The 21,726-nt window shown below is 35.7% G+C and overlaps 1 protein-coding gene across 1 annotated transcript in view; it reads left to right on the top strand.

The window, feature by feature from the left end:
* Positions 1 to 4,817: 4,817 nt before the first annotated feature.
* Positions 4,818 to 21,726, top strand: part of LOC100744481 (conserved oligomeric Golgi complex subunit 1) — a 124,594-nt gene continuing 107,685 nt past the window's right edge. Inside the window, exons 1-2 of the mRNA XM_033319399.1 lie at positions 4,818 to 5,017; positions 15,304 to 15,483. The gene's annotated coding sequence lies outside the window, so the exon portion shown is untranslated. The remainder of the gene's footprint in view (positions 5,018 to 15,303; positions 15,484 to 21,726) is intronic.

Below are 21,726 nucleotides of genomic sequence, written 5' to 3'. Positions count from 1 at the left end.
TAAATATTTCTGCTTCTTTTAACGTTAGTGAGATTATTGGTTCTTAAGGCTACTACTCTTGATGCAATTTATTTACGCAATCTTTTTATGGAATATTTCATTGGGTGTATTTTACCCATCTATGGACGAATTCAATTCGTCGATTCATTTTGCGAATGCTTCTCAACCCGAAGAAATTTATCCTTATGAATATTGATTTTATAAATACAAATAGCCATAGAAATTTCCATTTTTCCCTGACTCGTTTGAAATTAGTTTCGTCAATGGGACGCGTATTACCTGTTTTCTGTTCTACCTCATTAAGAAGCAAAGCAAACTTTAAACAAAATTGCTATTCTTCCCAGTCATAATCATTAACGTCTTTTACAACGTTACAGTTAGCAGATAAGATCAACGATTAAGCAAACAATGATTAAAAACGTGATACGATGGGGAAAATGTAAAAAGAGAATTATAAAACAGTCATAAGCATAATCATAACTACAAGGAAATTACATGGGATTAAAGTTACGAGCTCGAGCAGGCACGTGATATAGTTACGACGTTTTTAGTTAATGTTTCGATACAGGAAGGTGGCAATTAAGATGCACGAGACGTTCTTACCAGTCGACGGATACAAACGTCCATCTTTGTTTTCGATTGCCGAAACGACCGTCGCTTAATTAATTATTCCTCGCGTACACGAGGACTCTCTTCTTTGCACGTGAGCGTTTAGGCTCGATTGGAGATTTCAAAACGTGTCCCAAACGTGACAGCGTCCATTGCCAAAACTACTAAAACCAAACATTTCGTCTTTCTTCCAATTCTTTCTTTCAAATAAATTTTTGAACTAATTTTTTTAAACTAACTATGTTCTTTTAATTCTATCGAAGGTAAAATAATATTCTGGTTCTTTTTTCGAATTTTATCAGGGATACAATTATATTCTTGTAATTAAACCGCATGAGTCGAATCACAATTAGAACAACCAAACTTCTTCGTAATGAATTAATATACCGTTTCTCCTTTTGACCAATTTTTAAGAAAGCATCAAGTCATCGCAAAGAATTGTTTCCTTCTGCAATAGCAACAGAGGATATGCGACTTCGCACACACAGTTCCTCCAGGTGTGAGTACCTCACGTGATTCGAGTGATTAGTGTAATAATTTACATTTATGTAGAAAATCGTATTAATGCCACCATTTATATTGTTCTCATTACATTTGACAGAATCTCAAGTAATTCTCTCGTGATTTCCTGCTTCTGTTAATTAGCAGAGTCTATAAATCAACGGATTGCGCTGCGGCTCGTAACGACTCGAAGGGAGTTCCTTATCAAAATTCATATTTAGACATCAATTTATTAATTTCTGAAATATTTAAAAATTAAAAATATCTGTTCACTGAGATCTTCTAGAAATTACTTATCATTGCTGTATACTTATTCGCTAATGAAAAATATCAGCAAAATATTCAACTACCTACTTTTAGCATCCACTTACCATCAACAGAATTCACAAACTTCATTAAATCTCACTGTTCACTACGTACCGGGTATTTCGCCTATATATTATAAAGTACAAATAAAATACAAAATACTAAACACCAGCTACCAAGCATTCTACAATTCTACTAATTTTCGGCCCACTAATTGAAACGCCTAAAGCCTGGCATCCACCTGAAATCAAAGTTACGCTGTACTAAGCTTAAAAATATTTACTTCGATACAAAGGTGCGGAATTGTTTTCACTAGAAGTTAAATTTAGCTCAGCGTAGCTTTCCGCGCGCTTCACCTCACCCAAATCATCGATTTCCTCTATGCACCGATATACGACAACCGGGACCCCACGATCGATTCGACGTTTCACGATCCACAGCACGTAGCGAAGATGCGAACGCGTGGCTCGTGGCGAAAGTAAATCCTTTAATTAAGCCGCCGGGTCGTTTCTCACGGGCAACAGTAGCAACCAGTGTTAGTGGTGGCCGATCACAATGGAAGGGCAGACACATGTCCAGTCATACGAATAACGCCTGATTCCGGCCCGAGTGAATCGCAGGAAGCCTTCCTACGACACGTTCGTCGTACACCTCTTCCTGTCGTCCTCGTTCGCCTTCGTTCGCGTCCTATATTTAGAAAACGCGCGCCATTAAGCGCGACGTTGCGCGCGCGCTCGCGCCGGCGCGCCAACCATCCACTTCCCTAATAAATTCGCCCATAATTGCAGCCGTCCGCGTGCTACGTCGTAGGTACGCTTTTATGCAAATTCAAGAAGGTTTTTGCGACGCCCGGCTCTATTGCCATACAAACCGCTCGTTACACCGCGACCGCGGCGTAACTAATTAAACTTGTAATTAACGAGCCGGACTTATTCGATCTCGAGGTGTCCGCCATGCACGCCACCACATGTGCTTACGCCAACTTTGTGTTCGACTTTGTTCACTTAACTTTCTTTTCGCGCTTTTTATTTTGTTCTCGCGGGATATGCATGGCTAAGAGGCTAGAATTCGTTTGCGACGCATCGTGTGACTTCTGGTTCGAAATTTTGGTTGCAGTGAGTGGTTGAAATAGAGCGTTTGAGTTGTTTTCGGATGTTCGTGTTTGACGTAACAGGTTAGGAAAAAGCGGTATGTATGAAGAAATAAACGGATATTTACTTTGATGGATATTTCAAGGCACGCTGCGTTTGATACTACACACAGAGTTTATCAAGCTTGAGAATTTTATTTCTTGATTAATATTTGCGATATTAGATAGTTGAACATAATTCAGAGTTATGAAAGTAGTCAAAGTCTTAGTTTAGTTCAATAAACTTGAAAACGTGATTTTGCTTAATGTATAAAAAATTTCTAATTTTACCGGAGAGGTTATGAAAAATTGGAATGATCGAAGCAATGACTAAACTTAATTTCACGAAGATCTAAACCACCTAATACTACAAGCTATTAATACTATTATACATATTTTATATCATAAAATTATAATCAGAATCAAATTTTCCATCATAATCATAAAACAGAGAATAGCGAAGGATCATTAATTCGGTTAGTAAATTACGTGTATTCATATAGATATAATGCACTTCAACAGCAATAATTTTATTATTTGATTTTACTTTACTTTTCCATATATTCTATATTACCGTGTAACACTGAAATGATTAATAAAGGCTGATTTGCATGGGCTTCTTCTGTTACAGCGGAAACAATAATACGCGTAGACTAAGGTAATTTATAATCAACAAGTATCTGAATGGATCGCCGTCGGGGAAGAACGGATTCCTCATCTTTACGATACCTCTTGGTCAGGTGCATTACCATCAAACTGTCGCTAATTACATGGCTAGTGCTATCTTTGTGCATATAACCGGTAACCATTATTAATATACGTCTTACTGTACAATTAATATCGTACACTGGTCTCGAGAGGACAAGATTGTTAATGATAAACGAAATACCCGCGATTAAATGCAAATACAACGCGGATATCTCTGACTATTTTAACATGATCTGTCCTTGCGCTCGTTAGTATCGTTTCACGAGTCGTTCGGTTGAAATATCGTGTCGATCGATTATAATTGCTTTTAAAGCGCGGTTGAAGTTATGTTAACCAAAATGAATGATTGTTTGTTCAGTGGGACTGATAAGCGGTTAGAGAGTAATTAAGGAATTGTATTGGAGAAAATTGATATTCATGACTATGATTAAAGCCTTAGATTCTTTGATGAACGGAAGAAGTTAGGTTACGTTTGGTTAGAAGTATTTTTTGCACAAACCTGTTTTTATTGATCATGCGAGCATTTCCTTTAATAACTGGTTGTCCTGTTTGAAAAATTGTGAAGTCTTGCCAATAAGATAAACTATAAAATATGATGTTAATGTTCAAAATATCTTTTTCATATCTGAGCTTCTATGGCTCTGAAAGTCTTTGTGATATGGTGTTGCATTTGTCTTATCTCTGTGTATCATCAATTTCATTTTTTATAAGTTCAGATGTAATTACTTTACAATCCACCTCAATGAAAGATAGTGTCTTTTATGAAACAGAAGTTCCTACCAATATCACAAAAATTGAGTTAAATCAAACAAACACAAATTAAATTTGAATGATTAGATTGAAATAAATAAAGAATGAATTAAAAATGCATAAGGATAGCCCATAAATTAAATTCTAATTAAAGCACCACATAACCTTAACCTTAATATTTAGTATCCCTCTATGTATACACAATTACATTACATTCCACACATAGAAGATGCGTAACAATACGATATATTTTATACATCAGTCTTTGTAGTTTAGCAATGTCCTAAAGTAGTATTATTTAGTAATATCTTTTTAATATTCAAATATCTTTTATTGTTTTCAAAAAAGTAGACATAACAAATGAAATAAGAAAAACGTATATATAAATACCAATTTTACATATTTTTCAATACAATTAAAACGAAGTCTATTAATACTATGATTTCTATTAATACTATGATTAATACTATGATATTATTAGTATATAAAACAATAATATCACAACAATGTATAGAATTTTCCATTATGGTGAACAGAACTTGATGAGGGCGCTGCAATCGCTCGCAATAAATCAGAAAAACATTCAAGCGTAGCTTCCCCTGTGTAGCTGGTACAAGCTGGTACAAGCCGACTTTTCGATTGTATCTATCTTCCGACTTCGACTCGTAAAAATACAAAAGTGCCGGGCGAGATTCAATCAAAGGATACGCGATACGCAGACAAAGATGAACGCTGTGGGCTATCGAACTTCGACAGAAATTGTTCTCACAGCCGCGAGTTGTTTCAGTGGTTGCCTATGTGCTTCGTTCGTGCAATTTTAATGGCGTCGATTTGCCGCCACCACACACGACGCACTCGGAAACAATTCAAATTCTAGACAGGCGTACGGGGATGAAGTAATAATCATTTATTGCAATCCGTGGAATCGAACAGGAAGCGTGCGTATCCCTTTGACTCAACTTCACCGAGCAAAACTCACTGGCTGCAACGATATGTTTACGAATGAAACTCAAGGTATATATGGCGTTCCTTCTTTATTTTTTTTAGTATTTCTTTGAGGCTAAAAATCCTGGTATAGGATGTTACATTGACAGGAGGATTCTTTAAGAGGATAGGTACTTACATAAGCATTCTGTTGGAAAATACATTTAAGGTATCTGACAAAATTTAGTTGTTACAGGTAGTATAGAAAATTTTATATAAGGTTAGATTATATTTTTCTTTGTTTGCATTTCTATAGGTTGTTTTATATGGCAGATTTTAATTTAGAGATTTGGTACAATGTTTTATATAGAACTCATTTATAAGAGAGAGATTTTAAGAGAGAAGTTCAGTTTATTTGTTCTATGAGGTCTTATATTAAAATCTTTTTTAGAATCTAATAAAGAGAATGTTGGTGATAGTGCATAGAGAGTTTCACATGAGATTTACATATTATGTTTTTGGTAATTCTATAGGTTAGTTTATGGTAAAATTCAATGTAATAATTTTATAAGGTTTTACATTTCAATCTTCTTTAGGATCTAATAAAGGTTTTCTAATGAAGATTATACAAAGAACTTCATATCTCCTTTTAGTGATTTATCTTGCATTTGGTGATTCTGTAAGTTATTTTACATAGTAAGCTTCTGTTTAGTAATTTTGTAAGATTCTAGAATACTAGCAAAAAGCAGATTTGTTATAAAATACATATATCACTTTTACATAAATAATATTCATATGGACATATACTTTTTAATGTCATTTATAAACAAGATTGTTATTTACATAAATTTATAACATAACCTATAAAAGACATACATACAATAGTGATCAGAGTTAACGTCCTCATAACAAACTTTTGGTGCTCGTAAAGACATCGTGTATTGTCTATGATAATTTGCAACTATTTCCACGGATTTGAAACGAGGGGCTATTACACGTTTTCGTCGGAAGAGTTACATGGAAACGGATCCGCGTCGAGTAAATTATCGTCAGTGTATATTTTGCAGGCACGCTTGGTGGGCAGGGCCGCGTCAGCTACCGCAGATTTACGATGACATTTAGGTATCCATATTTTTTTGCTCCTTGTACGAAACTTACACGATGCCTGTGCAATCTTAATTCTCGTATGGACACCTTCCAAGACTTTTGATCCTTTTGATTTCTCGCACGTTTCTCGCGGTTTCATGACTCCATTCAATGGCGAGAAATGATTAACCTGTTAAAAAGGTGCTGTCTGGAAAATTTATATCCCATCGAAATTCAATTTCTCGGTCGAAGAAATATTGCTTACGTGATTATCATCGTTTCCTTTCGCGGTAGAAGTGTTTGTTGCATGATTTAAGTTGGGTGTTTTTATGGACAGTACTGATAATATTTCTTCGAAAATAATAGAGAACAGTGAAAGGTTATGTTCTGAATAAATATGCAGAGTACTGTTTATAATTATTATATTCAATTAGAAATCTTGCTTTTATATATTTACCTAAGCTTTAAAGAAGATGATGTCAAAGTTTGATTATTAAAATTATCGATTATTATTTATAATGTAATATGCATCGGAAACCTAAGAATTTCACGCAAATTTCCAATTATCATTCGTTCTTCATTCACAAATTTTTCATTTCTTCAAAAGAAATTAAATAGACCATATAAAAAATTATTATTAAGAGTAAAAAGCAACATAAATTAATTAAACTATATAGAAAGAATATAGAAACGACACGTGAAGATAATAAAAGTCAATTATCTTCCTTCATGTGCAAGTTTCCAAAATTTCCACGTCTGCCAAAATCATTAGTCGTCATCTTCCTTTATTAAGAAATCCTTTGCTGCAACATGTGTAACATAGTTGCACCAGAGGTTGGCTTCGAGCATATTATTTCGGGAAACAACGCTTTCCGTTGACGCAGAATCCTTGTCCAGCATGGTCCGCGATAAATTCTCGTCCCATTCTATATATTATCCCAGCTCGTCCCGGAAATTTACGAGCGGCCGCACGCGGCCTGAATTTTTGTCACGCGTTCCCTCGACGTTTACGCGTGAATCGCAAATCACCGTGATTTGAACAATCACTGTTCAAGACGATCCGCGAATTTTCCACCAAACACTCGAACATGCGAGATAATTTACCTTTATAGTGTGTTTATAGAATAGTGTGAGGCGAAGATGAATGTGTCAGCTTTCAGAAACTCGTTTGGAATAGTGAATGTGAATTAACGCCTGTTTCATAATGGGATGTGTGTATTGTTAAGCGTGTTGTAGTTGAAGTACGATATTGTGGAACATGATAATAAGGAGACGATATTAGAACTTCTGTGGTAAGGTATGAGGATAATCTGGTTGTTTCAGTTTATTAGTAAGTGGAAATAGATGCAGCGTGAATGATGTTATAAGTATGTTTCATTGCGAATGAAATACATGTTTACTGTATACATTAGGAATATAGGGTGTTTCATTTAGTATGGTTACAGAAACATTTCTTTTGTTATCAATGATATGAAATGATATGAAAGTTGAAGTTTCTAAGCGAATGAATGTTCGGGTTTTAGGTTAGGGAGCATACAGGATGTTTCATTTATTGAGGCCACAAAAATGTCCTCTTAGTAATCTCGGAGAAGTTCTGGAGGAAAAAGTAGATTCCGAATAGAAGGTTGAGCACATCTTTGGTTAGGTCCGTGTATAGCGTGTTTCATTTATGATGGTTACAAAAGTAATTTTTTTATTTCGAACGATATAAAGTTTGGATGGTGGATCTTGAAGAAAATGATGTTTTGATTATTATACCTTTTATCTTGGATAGAATTATTGTACAGAGATATATGTATAGGATATTTCATTTATCATGGACATTTATAACTATCTTTGTTATTTTTTATCTTGATTATTCTACACTTTATCCTAGAAAAAAATTATTCTACATAGATACAGAGTATTTCATTTATCGTGGACATCTATAATCATATTCCGCAGAGATACAGGGTATTTCATTTATTGAGAACGTATATAAATGTCTTCCTTATCTTTCCCAACACGGAGAAACTTTATAACGCAAAAATAACTATCGACAACCTTGTTCCATAACTAGGTATCATTTTCATAATCTTACAAAATTACTTTCACATTATGGATTCAAAAGTGCCAACTCAATCCCGGAACATCTTTATCTCTAAATCCTGCATACCTAACCTATAAGTACCCGAGACTATCGCGTATGAAATCATCATTTACCCTTTGGAAACTCGAGGATTGCCATCTCACAGAACCGACAATTTCAAAACGAGCGCGCGAGCCTCTCTCTAAGCTCCGATCATCTCTCATCTCGAAACGATTTCATCGACTCCTGGAATCGTGATCATCGTATCGACGCTACCTAACCCTAATTTACGTTCGATCGATACCCACGCGAGATCGAATCTCTTTCGAACGGAACGATATCGTCGATTCTGTGAAAAATAGACCGTAAGCGGCACCCTCACGATCATCAATAACCATCACTTCAGTAATTTACGAATAATCATTGGGTATTTGCCACTGACACTCTCGTTTAACGTCTGCTTAATTATCTCTCCGTATCTTTACGCGACAAGTACCATTATCGAGTCTCATCATGAATTATTCATGAAAATTCTTTTTAGAGGTTAGGAGGGGAGAGTGGCCGATTTTTCGCCTCGAGTTATTAATTTTGCGCGAGAACCGCCTCTTAGGATTCCAAAGTAATGATATTTTGGCTTTTGAAAAGTTAAATAGAGTTGTTTCGTAGAGATTCTCCGTTTCAGGAAAGTGGAAAAGTTTCTGAAAAATGATGTGACACTGGACGAGTGTACCACCTTCTGTAACCTTTCGTTAACCTTACAATTATTATGGGTAGCCATTTATATATATATTTTCTTTAACAATCAAATTTTATCGGCTTGTAACACAAACGTGTGCAGTACAAAGATTAAAATAATTTCTTTGAGAAACGGAACTTAATCCTAACCTATCACGAAACAGTCGCTTTTTGGAATTCCGCAACTCCCTTCTTTATATTACCTAACCTAAACTTAAGCCAAATGTGAGCTCATTTTTTTTTTTAAATATTTGTTAACGTAGCCATATACTACGTGTATTTTCTAGAAACGAAAAAAAGTCTATTTTGTATCCTGCTTTTTACACGAATCCCCATAAATTAGCTCTGATCAAATTTCCTACCTTAAACACGTAAATTGATTTCACAATCGCATTAATTAATCTGAAACCTTAAATGCTTCTATGAGATAAGCAAATATATTTTGTATCTTCGAGAAGCCCTCTCTGATCTTCATATATTCCAAGCGAGACGATAGAATCACACGTATCTCGAGGAGCTTAAGTTCTCGATGGTAACAGGTTATCTGGTTTTGTCTCAAATGGAATTACTTAAATACTACTGCTAGGAAAATGAGATTCGCCATCTTTTGAAGTGGCATCTGTGCGGTGTAATTCAATCGTTTCGCTCGTGATCGTAAGAATAATTAACGTAGCAAACGTAGATTGCCGCCGCGCGGTTTCACTGCAAACGTACATTTATTTCTGCTTACGGTTGCGAGAGTAATTAGTTTCGCGTCCCGTTTCGGTTATAATCGTAAGCGTAATTAGTGGAAATTACGATCGTCTGTGTGATTAATACGGGCCCGGACAGCGGCTATCACAGATGGCGTTCGCAACATTTTGCTTATGATCGTTGCTTGCTACGTAATTAGTGCAACTCGGTACCATGGTCTTGCTTCTGGTCGTGGAAATAAATTATTTATAGCGGCAGTAGTAGGTTTAGGGTCGTCATTACCAGTGATGAGATTAGTAAGAGAGGTCTGTTATAAATGTTCTCGGTTGAGTATATACATATATATTGTATTTTGCGAGGAAGCGCATGGTTGTGAAAATGAATATCAAACTGATTTAAAAAATGAATTATAGGAAAATAATCGTTTCTTATTGATTATAATATACGTTGTATCTTACATGTACTTGATCAATTTACAATTAGAATTACGTACACATTATAGGTACTGCAGGTGTGTGTTCGTAATAAGTTTCGGGGTTGCAAAATTGAATATTTCATTGATCTCTAAATATATATATAAATATATATAAATTTATATATATATTATGCATATAGGCCGTAAAATATCTTGTACATTGTAAAACGGGTCTAACCAATTAGGATTATATACTATGTTATACGTGTTGTAACTATGTGTTTAATATATGTACTTGAAATTCGAACGAGGTAAAACTTGTTTATCTGATTATATTTTATGAAGTTGTTTCAGCGTAAGAAAAGTGGCGGAATGCATTAAGACGTAAAATACTGAAATCATTAAAACTGATCGAATCATTTTGTCACATGAAAACAAGTTGCGAAAGAAGGATACAGGTTTCTCCATTTGCAGCCTGGTTTTCGAGAAAATCGATTTTAAAAGTTTGAACTCGATAAATCTTGACGCGTTGCTCTATGCATTTAGCTTTCCCTGATTATTTTTTTCAAATTAAGCCTGATTATCTTCATTTACAAGCTCAAGCGTCATCTTGACTCCCAAACACCTGATATAATCAAAACCCAGCGACAAGTATCCTCCATTTATCTACTTTATTCATTTTTTAAAACGAAACTTGATCACTTTTGCTTATAATTTATAGTCCATTGACCTGGCCATTAAACACCTGAGTACGTAATGTACTAGACGCTTAGGGCGATAGAAGTATGTCAAAAGGAAGAGTATGATGTAGAGTAGCCTTGGAATATACTTTCAAAGGGTTCCCCAGGTATCGATGCACGCCCTGAATCAGGTGGCTGCTTTTAACATCAACCTAAATTCTTTCAAACACCGTGATTAAAATTCACCAACTGGTATTATCAACTAGTATCATTTACCCGCTTAGCTAATTCCTCAAAACCGAAATTACCCACCTTTGCTTGTAATTAGACGATGTTTACGCGTATTTTAAAGATATATTTTAAAAATATAAAAATACGTACAAGGTTTAAAGTAGATAAATTTCTATTTCCATTCCACTTCTTTAATTATGTTCATAAATGCTTATCATATATGCACATACAAATATACATATATATAACTACTTACAATATATAGTCTACTCACTTAATCACTAAACACCTGAGTGTGTGTAATGTACCAGATACGATAAGAATGCGTGATAAATGATAAGAAATTCCAAGATTTTCCAAGTATCGATACCCGGCGGCAGCAGATAGCTGCTGCAATCTCAGCCCACCTTTCAAATTACCTCGTTATAATTAAAGTCGACCGATCCACACGCTTCGTTTGTCTACTTCACTGATTCTTCAAAACCAAACTTGCCCGCTATCGCTTATAATTCATAGTCTACTAACGTAACGGCTAAAACACCCGAGTATATAACGTACGAGGCACTTAAGGCGATAAGAGTATAGGAAAAATCAGAAGAAAGGAGCAGTATGATATAGAATATCCTCGGAATATTCTTTAAAAGGGTGAGCCGTGTATCGATGCACGCCCCGAAGCAGATGTTGGCTTTAATATCAGCCGGGCTCGCGCAACGTCGTAATGGGCCTTTACGGCGGCAAGGAGCGCCGTTTCGCGGTGTAAATTGCACGTTGCATCGATTTACGAGGCGAACAGTAATTTCCACCGTCCTCTCCGCTTTGAACGTAGCTCGCTTAAATACTCGCGAGTATGCGATACGCGTAGCAATAACGCGCGATGAATACGCGAGAACCAGCCGGTTCCGGTGTGTTCTAACCAACGCGCTAGAAAATCGTCCCGCCGCGCGGAACCACGCTTATACATGGAGGATCGAAGCGCCTGCGGCAGCAGGAATCACGCGCGAATCGCAAACGTTAATGGCACGTGCGGAATTCCTAGCCATTGTTATTTTATGTCTCATAAGTGCCTGCATCTTGTGGATGTCGTTAATAAAAAGGTAGAGGGTAGAATGTTCATGCAAATTCATATTTTTTCCAAGAACAATTAAGGAAATGAAATCTAATATCTGCGATCTAGATGATTGTATCTCGCCTGTTGAATATTTACAAGCGCTATAATTTAGGCGTACTCTATATTTTCATGCGCCTTCTCTGGATTTCTGCATCTGTTACACGCGTATTTCCCGTATTAGGCGAGTTTCCCATTATCCGAAATAGGCCCGGTCCACGTCGCTTCGCATGATCCAGGTTCTACCGTAGATTTACAGTGAAAGTACAAGAAGTGGGCGCATACGCTTTACAAGAGCGATGTTTCTTAACTTATGTTCTTTTGCCATTAATTTGAATTCCAACGTACTCGGCATCCTTTCCTTCAATTTTCAATTTATCCAACATAGGCGTAAGAATGTTTTAAACGAATCTCGTGCATCCACCTTTGGTCCTCGTTAACGTTACAAAATTACAAGTTAGCTAAATTCAGAGCAACGTTGAAGAATAGAAATTCGTAACAGGTTTAAGTATCGATTCTTCGTGCATCGAGGCTAACTTATCAACGATTGTAACGCAGCGAACGATGACGTTCGCGAAGAGTGATGACCGATGATGTAGCGTAGATCAAGTATAGTAAAGCACATGACCTCTCTATCTTTTCATCGAGCATTTCACAGTGATTTCACGGATGAAACTTGACGCTATGATGATTAGTCCCATGCCGGTGCTTTCCTGCCAGAACGCACGCCTTCGTCGGCTGATGATTTTCCCGGATAGGAATTACCCGCTTCGCGTATTATCTTCGATCTTCATGCCGGTAATCACGCGGTTGATTACTCGATTCTCAGCGATCTTCGAAAACAGCCACCGTACGTTAGTCTGGTCTTGAAATCGGTAATCACACGTTTCATTGTGAAGCTTCCTTCTCTGTCCGTGTCGCGTAGATCGTTCACGCCAGTTACAAGGGTGGCACCGTTGCAAAGCAGTGTGAAAGCGTCTTGATCTATGACGCTGGAAACAATTAGGGGATCGGATATCTGCAGCATCTTTCGGGTAATTGGATTAAATGAAGGGATCGAAGTAATGCACTGATGGGTGCAATGATGGATTCGCGGTTGCTGATGGGCGAAACACCGTTTTTCTGTGGCGTTTAAGTGTCAGACGTTTACCGATTAGGGTGTGGCGTTGTAATTAAACCGAGAGAAGGAGGAACGAAGGAGTGAGAAGAAAAAAAATGGATGAGAAGAAAGAGCAAGGTAGACTGGCGTTCTGTTTGGAATCTATTTGTGCACTCGTTGCAAGGGTTTCCATAATAGCTTCCTGTTGTAGATGCTGAAATGGTGAAGTTCAGATCGGATGATGTATTTGAAAAGCGTTTTACCTGGAATTTTTGCTGTCATTTTAGCTGTAATTAGTATTCGTAATAGGTAAACGTTTATAAGCAATTTTTGAAGATTTGATCTAATTGTTCAATAATTATTTCATGTATATTTCTGTAAGGTACCTAAAGAAACGAGATCTTTATAATCCTAGTTGTATGGATTTTGATTTTAACTGTAAAAATTCGTAGAGTCCTTAAAATACTAGATATCCTAGAAACGTTTTGAATCCTCGATATTCATAAAATCTATAGACTCGTCAGGGTTGGGCTAATAATCCAGAAATTACGATCCGAGTCCCATAGGTGAACACTTGTGTACCAATGAAATTCTTGCGGTGTAGCACGCAATAAAATCCGCCATAAAATTATCCTTGAAACCACAAGAGCTGCCATAAAATTATTTCGATAGGTATGTGTGGTTACCATTACGTCGCCACAATCCTTTTGCTACGTGATACAATTTTCATTGAACAAAAACCTGCCTCATATTATTACCTCAACAAAACTGCGCTATCTTCACGTTCACATCATTTTCGTCAAATGACTCGAAATAACCATGGAAAAAGATTGAGCCAGGTCAGAAATCAGTGTACTATAGTCCGAGAACGAAGTCATTTGAATGGAAATGAAGCACGCTTTCGGTTGTTTGCTTGTGGTAGCAGAGATGCCTGAAATCATTACCTAGTATGATTCTGGAATATCGTCTTGTTGATACTACTCGACCGCGAGCGAATTCTTCGTCTCCACTCGTTGAAGTCTCCATTTAGTTGTTCGTGCGCGTATTCTAGTTCGCGGGCAATATAATTTCCCTTTGGCGTCGTAGGCCAGTCATTGTATATTCATTCTCGGTAAAATGATAGATCGTGGTGGTATTCCGAGGTTCGAGGCAGTCTTATGCTAACGAATTGGAATTTTTTGAAAATGCCGCGTCGTATGGGCAAATGAATTTTTATGTAATACCTCGAATTAAAATGAAAATGTTCTTCGTGTAATTTGCCTGTGGCGTTTTTATGTCGTGGCTGCGTATACTTTGTGGAGAAAATGATAGATCATGATGGTATTCTGAAGTCTCAAGCAGTTTGGTCTACTGCAATTTCCCGCGGTTAAAAAAATTTCTATTTAAAATAAAAGTATTTTCTATGGAATTTGCCCTTGGCAGTATTTTGCTATCATTGTATATCCTTCCGCGAGAAGATTTTAAATTACGGTAAATCCTGAGATTCGATATGCATAATTTCACGATAATGAATCTGCTACCTGGGCTTGTAAACTTGAATGTGTTATGATTTCTTATTGAAATATGGCAAGTGATACATTGAAATCACAACGTTACAGCTGAAACTGTTCCAGTTCTTAACCAGTGATCGCGAAACAAATTGTACGATAATCAACATTAACCAATAATCACAAGCCAACTTTCAACATCTACCATCTCTGAACTCATCTTCAGTAAAATTTTATTAGTAAATTTGATCAGATGAATTTCTATCAACGAATAAAATCCATCTATTTGACGATCTCGATTACACGCATGAAAAATCAATGGAATCCTGTTATACTAACCGCTTGGTTCTCGATAAATTCAGATCAACGAAACTCTACCATAGCCTAATGCAAAGCTAAACCAAACCAAAAATCCTGAAAACCTTCTCTTCCACTTGATAACACTCGCAACATGTACCCAAACAACTATCCACATCGTCAGACGTGCTCGAACACTCGCTCCTGTCATTTAACTTACGTGCTCACATTTCAATCCGTATAACAAGTCGACTAGAACGCCTCCAACTGCACCTGGAGGGTTACTCGGTCACGGAAACGATCGAGGGATGACGGAGTTCGATCCTTGGTCGGGTTTCAGCCGTGTATATCCGCTAGCGGAAAGAAGAGAAGCGTAGTCAGCCCGCGGCCCTATTACTTATGCAGTCTACGTTAGTCCCGGCTTGCATTGCTGCACGACTGCTTGCTTACCCTTCGTAACGTGTACTTTATTCTTTCCAGATGCGGCCGAGCCGATAGCTACTGGCGATTCGCTCGTTTAACAGCGTAACGGCGAGCCGGCAGGAGTCAGGGCCGGTGACTGGCATCGCGCGAAGAGAGACGGATAGAGAGCACCGGGACACGAGGGAGCAGAGAGGCACAGGTAAAAACGTGACTGGGTCCCTACGAGGGTGCTAGAAGGTGAGTACAGTCGCTAGGAAGAATATAGAAAACGAGAACTTGCCTCGTCGTTCCTTTTTGCCTCCCCCCCCCTCCACTCCCCCTCTTTTTCTTCATTTTAGAACGAAACTTGTTTTACTTTGTCTCACTGTTTCATTCTTCGTTAGTCTTTTTTCACTGGCTAGGATGAGTAACTTTTTGCCTTCTTTCCACCTCAGTACATCTTCGTTGGCTTGGATGAAGGATTCGTATGGCTGGCCATTCAGCGAGCTCGTTGATCCTGATATTGTTAATTTAGCGCGTCTTTCACATTTGAATGGCGTTGATTGGGAAACTCTTTGGGAACAAGGAAGTATTTGATAAGTTAAGTAGAGCTTTTGCCTCCTTTGTTACTCGGTACTTGTTCGTTAGCTTGGATGGAAGATCGATCTGCCTGTTCATTGAACGAGCTTGATATTGTTAATTTAACGCGTCTTTCAGATTTCCCCTTAATTGGAAAATTCTTTGGAGAGAAGGAAATATTTGATAGGTTTAGTAGCTTCTGCTGTCTTTGTTCCTCGGTCCTTCTTCGTTGGCCTGAATGAAGAATCGATCCGCCTACCCATTGAGCGAGCTTGATGATCTTGATATTGTTAATTTACCGCGTCCTTCAGAGTTTCCTTTAATTGGTAAATTCTTTGGAAAAAAGGAAGCGTTTGATAGGTTTAGTAGCCTTTGCTGTCTTTGCTCCTCGGTCCTTCTTCGTTCGTCTGGATGAAACATTGGTCTGGCTGCCCATTGAGTGTAGCTTGACGATCTTGATATGGCTACTATGGTATGTCTTTTAGATTTAATGGGCTCGATTAGGAAATTCTGTAGAATGGAAAGCAGAGAATATTTGATTGTTTGTTAGCTTTTTGATTCTTAGACGAGAACTGAATAAAAGAAAGGGGATCATTATACTAATGTTATAATTTACTTTCAATTAAGAAAGGAACGATATTGCTATGTAACTCTGTGCTATCTCTTTAAATTCTTACCTTTTACCTATTGAGATGATCTTTTTTTTTTATCTTTTTCTATCTTTTTTATGGTTAAAGAGAAGTTTGAGATTTTAATGCCCCACCAACATAATTATTGATTATAAATGAGTTGAAAAAGGAGGACTGTGTACTTAATGCTTTCATCAGAGCTTGTAATTAGATTTTTAATACTTAATTTTTTCTACGTTTACTGGATGACCTTGATTCCAAAGAAGGAGTCTGATATCTTGGTTTACTCTAATTGTAAACTAGTTTAGATTATACATATTGAAAATTGTGCTTGTTAATGCTGTACCGTTCGCTCGCAAAATTCTTCGCTGCACAATATTATTAACTGAAGAACAGGCCATGTAATGGATTTAATAGCTTTTGTAATTATTGCTTCAGTATCTTTTTTTACACATAGAAATTTGATATGGAAATTGTAATAATTTATTAAACCAGTTATTCCTGATACTTTATATTTTTTCTTTCCAAGCGTGTTTTTCTTCAATGTTTGTCTATATCATATTATTTTATCTGATTTTTATGCATTCGTACAATTCAATATGAATAAAATTCCAATGAATGATTCTTGGAATTCAAATTTCTTTTTATTAACATTTAATGGCTTGGTTCTATTTGGCAAAATTAAGCAGTATGTATTTTCATTTATTAAATAGGCTCTTACGTTTTATTATATCGTTTGCGAAGAATAATATTTCATCCTAACAAATTGTTTCTTACAATATATATCAACATTATGTCGTTGAATACATGCGAAGTTTCTACCAATCTCGAAAATCCCAACAATTCATTTTATTTCACACCTTTGCTGTCATAAATATTAAGAATTAAATTAAAAAAGAAATTTTTCCCATCACTTCCTTCAGTACAAGATATTTCGTAATTAAACGAACAAGAAGATGAAACGATTACATTTAGAATGATGAATGATACCGATCCATGGCTGAAGTATTGTACATGCAGAGGAACAAATTACTTATCAAGAATCGAATTAATGTATCGCGTAGATTTATTGTCTGTCTGATTAAGATTACCGGATGAGGAGTGTATTGCTTCAAAGAACATATCGTCATAGAATATTTATCGTGGATTTCAAGTTGGAGTTTCTACCGATTGCAAATTTCAGGCTGAATCTTTGTTTGGAAATTAGGAAAGTGTCGTTCGAGTCTTAAGTTCAGAATTAATCTTGTTGTACATTGTTGAAAAACTATTTCTAAACTTTATACAGTTTTTATTTTACAGTTTTATTTTACAGTTTTTATTTCTAAACTTTTACTAATTTATTACTATTATTTTATTTCTAAACTATTACTAATTTATTATAGATTGAAACAATTCCAACTATTATTTTTCTATTAAAATCTAGAAAACGCACTTGTCTTTTTTAAAGCCAAAAATTTCTAGCGGATAATCATACTCGTTAGAGAATATTATTTTTATCGCTTCGTTAACGTGTCACAGTGATCGTCTCTCGTGCGTTTTACATAACATTTAAATGGAGGTAATAATAAAAAATAAGTTAACAACTCTTGGAGAACCGTGTCGTTGGATGTAATTTTCCAACAAAAAATTCAGTGCGATCCTGAACGAGTTAAACGATCCACAAAATTGTGTAACGTGTCGTATACTACACACTTCGTATCTGATCGTATAGATCGTAAGAACTCGATCCCCTAATTATTCCGAGCGTTGTACAACATGACCCTAATTGGAAGCTTAATAGCGACGCCGATCAGGTGAAAAATCTTGTCCTTTTTTTCCTTCCTTCGTTTTCTTCCACGTATTAATACGAGCAATTTTAATGGAAAGTCTTCTGCAATAAGTAATATTCGAAATTCGAACACAGTTCAAGTATAATTTTGTTAGTGAAATTTTACAAGTGAAATTACAAATTATCGATAGGAATAAATTATCTTGAGAACAGCAACAAGCCTGATAATGAAAGAAACGGATTTTTATAAATAATTGTTACAAGTTACAAGGCATGTGCTTATATCATTTGACAAATAAACTTCAATAACATAAGTATGCATTGAATTAAAATACAATAAAATAAGATATACTAAAATCGTGAATAAGAGGTTTATGGATACATTGTGAATTTTTATGTATCTTCATATTTTTGTTGATATAACTGAAGCAGTATAGTTGAATATTTTTTACATTTTTCTACCTTTTAGATTTTCACAACATACACTTTGCAACTTTGGCACCATTGATTTTCCATCAAATTATTCTGGAAGAGGATTCTGGCGTGTACAGTAAAAGAAGAACGTTATTAATTCTGGAGTCAGTGAAAATTGTAATACTTTTCTTTCTTACTCGTGAAGAAATTTCTGCCTGAAGAATTTTCAATCAAAATTTCTACAATCCTGTATCACGTTTTTAGTTGTATAATGATATTACGTGCCTACGCTGTGGTTAGATTATATAACAGGATATTTCAAGGCAAGGTTCGTCGGTAGTACGTGGTTAGCAGGCATAAGATCGAAGTAATTGAGTTATTTCTGAATTTTAATTAGAGACGAATGTAGAAGCGCGTGTTGATTACTGATATAACGATATAAATGGAACATTACGTTCATTTAGTTGCATATAAATGCAGATGTTAAGTCATTCCTAGTTTCTTAGACGTGTTACGAAAATATATGTCATTTCCTTATATATATTTATGCATTGTAGTTATTGTTGAAAGTATGGTTTTTTCTCTAAGTTGGTTTAGATTATCGAGAAAATTTTCATAGGGCAACAGTAAATGATACGGGCCAATTTATGTGTATGTGTGTGGATATTAATAGCACGAGTATCTATAAACCTCTAAAATAATTTCATACCTAATTTATCACAAATTAACAGCGTTGAAACTCCTTGAGTGTAATTACGGTAACTGTGCGTTTTATTAGAAATTTCATACAGTCGTAAACTGGAGCGATAATTACTACGCGGATTGAATAAAAAACACCATTGTCTGTAATTATTCCATTCACTGAAAATTACGCGAGATCGTAAAGGGCGAGAGCATTCGTGTCTTGCTTTCATTCATTTTTTTTTTTAGCAATACTATAATTATTTTAGAGACATAAAATACAATCATTATAAAGGTAATTACAAGCCTCCCTATAAGTTAATTATAATTTCAATATAATGATCAATTAATTGATATAATTAATATGTAGAGTACTATTTTTCATGAATTAATTATTCACTTCGTTATAGTAAATTTACCTTTGTATAAAATTTCCGATAAAATACTATAATTAATAAATCTTCTAGAATTCTAAATACAATTATGGCATATCTCTCTTCTTAATTAGGTTACATATGTACGTGAATCACAGCGAACGCCATCCTCTTCAGATTTATTTCTATCCCAGTAGTAATGCAACTTATTCAGTTTTCGATTTCACAGGCCACAAAATGCACTCGGTTTACACATTTCCAACTCCCACTCATCGCAGTACGATTCTTAGACCATTTACCACATACAATAACCCACACCCACTCGCATTCCCATCCCAAATACATACCACGTTATATCCAGTACTAAAAATTAAACATATACGTATATCTTTATTTTATTTATTATACTGTCTATTATACTACTATTATTATTATACTGTCGTATAATGTACTATATACTATATACTATGTACTATCCTATATTTAACTTATATGTTACCTGTTACATATATATACCTGTGACTTACCATTAGTTGGCTACCTATACTATTCTTACGCTTTTCCTGCAAACCTCTTGATCAGTTTATCGTCGGTTTACTTATCTGCCATATATTCCTCTCTTAGTAGCATCTAAGCTATAGCAACGTTTTATGAGACTTTTAAGGCGTCTACATCTAAACTAGATAAAATACGTGTACGGTTTGCTTATTCGCCTTTTCCGATCAGTAACAATTTCCCTCCTCCACATTTCCGCATCTTACCCTTGCGATTAGCTATTTCTACTCTACTCTTTCTATTTTAGTCCTACTCTGTTTCCACTATAGCGCTACGAATAAAGCGGAGAACTTCCTGTATCTTTCAAACGTCAGCCACTTTATAATAGACCAAGCAACTCGTATTCGCGGCTTTGTTAATAGCCAACGATCGTTTTGATCACGCTATAAAAATTAAAATTCATAGTCGACTGTGAACCGCGAGGAGGTAGTTAAGCTCGATCGTGAACGCGTGAAAACGAACGCGCGAAATGCTTCCTTCCGGTTTGAAGGGGGATGCATCTTGCTCGTCCTGACACCGTCAAAGCTTCGATTTGATTTAAAGATCTCGTGAAACGCCGGACGAGCCGAGCTTCACGGCGATATATCTTCAGCCGCGTTCTCAATGACGTTCTTTTTATGCGATCGGACAAGATTCTTGAATCAACGCTTTCAACGCGCAGCTCATATTTTAACGGTCGTTTGATAACCACTGATGCTATTAATAAGTGTATTTTACGAAGGTATGTAACATTATGCGATATTACGTATTAATAGGTACAATTTTGTTATTACGATTCACCAGATATCGGTTCGTATCGTATTTAATGATCTAAATATTTCAAATTCTCATTGTGGAAATTAGCAAAGAATTTTCAAAGCTCGTTTGATATTGGTTTATGGTATTAATAGGCGAATTCCATCGGAACACGTTACATTGCTTTTGCTACGATTTATTCTAGATATTAAACATTAATTAGCTGTATGTTTATCGGTGCATATTTTGCCAAGTTGAGAAAAATGGCGAGCAAGTAATTATTTCAAGTAACTATTTCACTGTACAGGAGGTTACATTACAAGGCTCGTTTGATAACTACTGATGGTATTAATAGGTGTGTTTTACGAGAACGTGTAATATTATGTATTAGTATTAATGGGCACGATTATATTATTGCGATTTAGTAGCTGTTAACTCGTGTATTTAATGGTCTATTTGGTTTTAATTCTCATTTCTGAAAGTAATTAGCAGCTAATGAAAAATCAATAAATAATTTTCGAAGCTCGTTTGTTATTGATTTATGATATTAGTAAAAGACGCCAGTACATGATATCAGTAATATCACAATTATATTGCTAGAATTTATTAAACAGTAAATATCAATCGAATATATAATAGTTTATACATTTTCAATTTTTACCTACGATGCTCGACCAGATTAACATAACAAGGGGATGAAAATTTATTTTCCCTTGTTATATCAATATAATTCAAAATGAAAGCTAAACTCTGGAACTTCGGATCA

The sequence above is a fragment of the Bombus impatiens genome, unplaced genomic scaffold, assembly GCF_000188095.3.
Source record: "Bombus impatiens unplaced genomic scaffold, BIMP_2.2 scf_0151, whole genome shotgun sequence".
NCBI classification, from domain to species: Eukaryota; Metazoa; Arthropoda; class Insecta; order Hymenoptera; family Apidae; genus Bombus; species Bombus impatiens.
The sequence above is the reverse complement of the archived record's forward strand: the minus strand, read 5'-3'. Positions and strand labels throughout refer to the sequence as shown.